Genomic DNA, 4,752 nt, shown 5'->3' with positions numbered 1-4,752 from the left:
ATTTTTAAACATTTTTTATTATTATTTTTTAAGATGGAGTCTTGCTCTGTCGCCCAGGCTGGAGTGCAGTGGCACAATCTCCGCTCACTGTAAGCTCTGCCTCCTGGGTTCACGCCATTCTCCTGCCTCAGCCTCCCGAGTAGCTGGGACTACAGGTGTCTGCCGCCATGCTCGGCTAATTTTTTTGTATTTTTAGTAGAGATGGGGTTTCACTGTGTTAGCCGGGATGGTCTCGATCTCCTGACCTCGTGATCCGCCCGTCTTGGCCTCTCAAAGTGCTGGGATTATAGGTGTGAGCCACCGCGCCTGGCTGAATGTTTTATAGACAAGAAAAAAACTGTGCTAGAACCAACTTATCCATCATCATCTTCTTCTTCATCTTCATCCTCTTAATCTTCCTCTTCCTCATCCTCTTCATCTTCCTCCTCTTCTTTTTTCTTGCCTTTCTCAGCCTTGGCAACTCCCTCTTTCACTGCATCAGGTTTTCTTTTAGTTTGGTGTGCAGCAATATCCTTTTCATATTTTTCCTTCAGGTTCACAGCCTTCTTTTCCTAAGGATGCTTGTCATCTGCAGCTGTGTCATTCCACAGCTTTCCCAGCATCTTCACACCACCACCAATGGATAGGACAGGATGGATGTTCTCCTTTGATTTTTTAGTGATACTCAGAACACAACAAGAAAAAGGCCAAAGGAGGCCTCTTGGGTGCACTGGGATCCTTGAAGTTCTTTTTTGTCTCCCCTTTAGGAGGGATACAGGTTTTCATTTCTCTTTCATAACAGGCCTTGTCCTCTGCCATATCTTCACATTTTTCTTTCTCTTTAGCAGACGTGGTCTTCCACCTCTCTGAGCATGTCTTAGATAACTCTGAGAAATTGACCGAAGCATCTTCGTTGTGCTTCTTGTACTGCTCCTGACAAGTTTGCACAAGAATGCTGTGAAGACATTTTGCCTCTCAGCTTCTTAGGATCTCTTTTGCCCATGTTTCATTATTTTTCCTCAGCAAGACACAGAGTTGCCCTGTGCCAGTCCAGCTTTCACTTGCCCCGGTGCTGCCTCTATGGAGCCCAGTGCACTGCAATGACGGTGAGAGTGAGAGCCAGACACAGCCTCCCTGGAAGAGTTTCTTGAATGCTGAATAATTAATAGTACACCATGCAGCAGAGAACTAGGGGACAGGTTCCCAGGGAGGACTGTGTCCTCTTTAAATTTACAACTTGCCTCTCAATATTTATGCACACACTGCCACATGATGTAAACATTGGTGTGAACATTGAAATATTTATCATGGAATAAATTTAGATTAATAGTGATAAAAATAAAACAAGATTACTCATTTTTGATTCATTAAATTTATGTGAGAAAATAGGTACAGTCTTTTTAGCAAATTGCAAAGAAATTGTTAGTTCTGTATCAGTAGTATAAGGATAATAATAAAAATTATGTAATATACTGAGCTACTGCAATCACAAATCGTGTATACTATGATGTGAATGAACTACCCACACTTCTAATACCAGCCTCCTCACTAGAAGTGGATAAGATCGATCTCATCCACTCTCCTTCTGCAAGAATAGATCACATCAATTCTTTGCTTTCTTTTCTTTTCTTTTTCTTTAGAGACGGGGTCTCATTCTGTTGCCCAGGCTGGAGTGCAGTGATACCATCATAGCTCACTGCAGCCTCAAACTCCCAGGCTCAAGCAATCTTCCTGCATCAGCCTGCCAAATAGCTGGGATGACGGATGTGTGCCACCACACTCAGCTAATGATTAATTTTTTTTTATGGCAACGGGATTTTGCTATATTGCCCAGCCTCATCTCAACTCCTGGCCTCCAGCCATCCTCTAGCATTGGCCTCCCAAAGAGGTGAGATTACAGGCATAAGCCATTTGGTGCCTGGCCTAATTCTTTGCTTTCTAATGGGCCATTTCTGTCAGCAAATAAAAATGCTATTCAATTTTAACTTGTTATTTAATATTTTTTTCTCAACTTCTTTTTTTCTCTTTCAGTTTTTGCCCATTTTCTCAAAAAAGGCAACTTTACCTGCTGCCTTCAATTTCTCTTTCCCCATTGCTTCTTCATCCATACTAAACAGTCTTCCATTCCTATCATTTCATTCCATCACAACAGCTTCTGTCAAAGTCACCAGTGACTTGCATATTGCTAAATCCATTAGTCTCTCAGCCTTCCTGTCACTCAGCCTATCAGTAGCTCCTGACACAGGCAGTCACTTCTGGGAAAGACGTTCTTCATGTTGCAAACTACACATAACATGGCCCAGGCAACTACCCTTTCAAACGTGCTCCTCCTCCCATGGTAAAAGGCAACTCTATCATCACCAGTGCTTGGGGCAAAAAATCGTGTTGTTACCTTTGATTTCTTTCTTTGAAACCCCACATCCAATCTGTTAGAGAACCCTACTGGCTCTACAATCAAAATGTCTCCAGGAATATGGCCCCTTCTACTCTTGACGGAAGATGCTATCATCTCCCACCTTGGTTACTACAAGCCTCCCAACTCATCTCCTTGTTTCCACCCTGTGCCTTCCTATGGTCTATTCTACACAATAGCCAGGGATTCTTTTAAGCAATTGCTGTATAATATTATATTATATGTAATAAATTATATGTATTACATGTATTAAATTATATGTCATAAAATTTCTTTGTTTGAAACTCTCCAGTAACCTCCTATGTAACTCAGAGTAAAAGCCAAATTCCTTATGATGGCCTACAAGATCCTACATAACCTGGTGCCCACTGCTTCTCCGATCCTGACGTTCCCAATAACCTTGATATGCTCACCTTAGGAAAACTGAAGTTGATGAGTCTTTGCTTGGGCATCCATGTGGCTCACTGTCCCAATTCTTTCAGGAATTTGCTCAAATTTTACCTTTTCAATGGGACCCTTCTTGATCTGCCTATTTAAAATAAGTCCTGGCCTCTTATGCCCCTAGTCCTATACCTTACTTTATTTTTCTTTTCTGCACTTGCTACCTTATGACAACAAGTTTTCTTTCCTTTTCTTTTCTTTTTTAAAATAATATGAACTCCATTGGAGTAGAAGTTTGTTTTTTCATTCTAGTATTCAAGCACTTAGAACTAGTTCTGGCCCATAATAGGCACTCCATATATATGATGAATTAAAATAAAAACAAAATTAGCCTAATTTGATTTAATGAAATTGCTTGCAGTCACCTCATATTGAACATCTGGTAAGTTGTTTGTATTGACTTTGGAGTATTTTATATTCTGATCTAGTGATAATCCAATGATATATTTCAAGTGTTGTTTAAGTGTTTTAGGAAATATTAGTTTCAATGGGAGTATTACTTTATGGAAAGTAATCTACATTTGTAGTAAATGCATCAAGAAACTAATATATGTGAGAAGGTCCTGGCATGGATTATCAGTGATTATCAGCTTCATAACCATGTTCTCCTGGCTATAAATATGTCTCACTTTCCATACCCAGTGATTTAATGAGAGGCACTGTGGTCAAATGGAAAGAACCTGAAATTTTAAGTCTGAAGTCTAGGTTACTCCTCATCAATTGGGTGACCTTGCATAAATTACTTAACTTTTAGGGGAATATTTTCCTCCTTTAAAAAAGTGGTAACAACAGTGAGTTGACTGTAACAATTAAATGAAGTCTGAGAAACTTGTTGAGAGCATGTACTTTGTTTTGTTCATTGTCATATTCTCAGGGATTGTCACGTGTGAACAGTGAGTGGCACACTGTATGATCAATAAAATATTTGTTGAATGAATGAAAGAATAATGTGTGCAAAGAACCCAGACAAGTGCCTGGCACAATGTAGGCCCTTAAAAAATGGTAGTACAGGCACAGCGTCTCTTGCCTGTAGTCCTAGCATTTTGAGAGGCCGAGGCAGGAGGATTGCTTAAATTCAAGCGTTTGAGACCATCCTGGGTAACATAAGGAGAGCCCATCTCTATAAAAAATGTAACGGTTAGCCAGGTGTGGTGATGAGTGCCTGTAGCTCCAGCTACTTGGGAGGTTGACATCTGAGGATCGTTTGAGCCAGGGAGGTTGAGGCTGCCATGAGCTGCTGCACTCCAACCTGGGTAACAAAGCAAGACTCTGTCTCAAAAACAAAGGTAGCTATTATAATAGGTATTAGTAAATTAACTGTATTTCTTTAGTTACACTATATTCAAGAGCATAGAGTAGATTCTGGCTGACTTTAGCTGTTTATTCCTCTTTAGATAGATTTGAAGATGTTTAATTGAGCTTACAGAATATTTTTAACACTGGAACTAGAAGGTATTTTCACTTGCTTTTCTCTTGATGAAAAGAACAATTCAACACCGACACTATAGCTGTAGTTAAAATAGAAGCTGCAATAAATTTTGGTTAACAGTTAATGTCAAAATAGTTTTTTGGAGTTTTTCTACAAATTTGGTGGTAGAACTATAAGTAAGTGGTCCTGATGCTTTCAATTGAACTGTTCATCCATGGCCTCCTTGCACAATGCTACCAGAGTAGGACCCGGATGTAGCATTTCCCAGTTATACCACCTTGAAAACAGACCTCTGCTGATGTATTCAATGGCTTTTAGGACAGCACTGCCCTTTGGACACAGAGAAGTTAACAGCAGAATAACTAGAATTGGAAATCTAAGTTCATGTCCCATGGATTCAGTAACTAGACATGTGATGTTAAATTATTTGACTCAGTTCCTAATCTATTAGAGATGGATTAAAAAATACACAGCTTGTCCACCTTTCAAT

General features: G+C 39.8%; 1 pseudogene; it reads right to left on the bottom strand.

Annotated features, from left to right (window-relative positions):
* Positions 1-353: 353 nt before the first annotated feature.
* Positions 354-982, bottom strand: LOC104658009 (annotated as a pseudogene).
* Positions 983-4,752: the final 3,770 nt, after the last annotated feature.

Source organism: Rhinopithecus roxellana, chromosome 4 (genome assembly GCF_007565055.1).
Source record: "Rhinopithecus roxellana isolate Shanxi Qingling chromosome 4, ASM756505v1, whole genome shotgun sequence".
Lineage (NCBI taxonomy): Eukaryota > Metazoa > Chordata > Mammalia > Primates > Cercopithecidae > Rhinopithecus > Rhinopithecus roxellana.
Note: the sequence above shows the minus strand (reverse complement) of the source record. Positions and strands in the feature narration are given on the sequence as shown.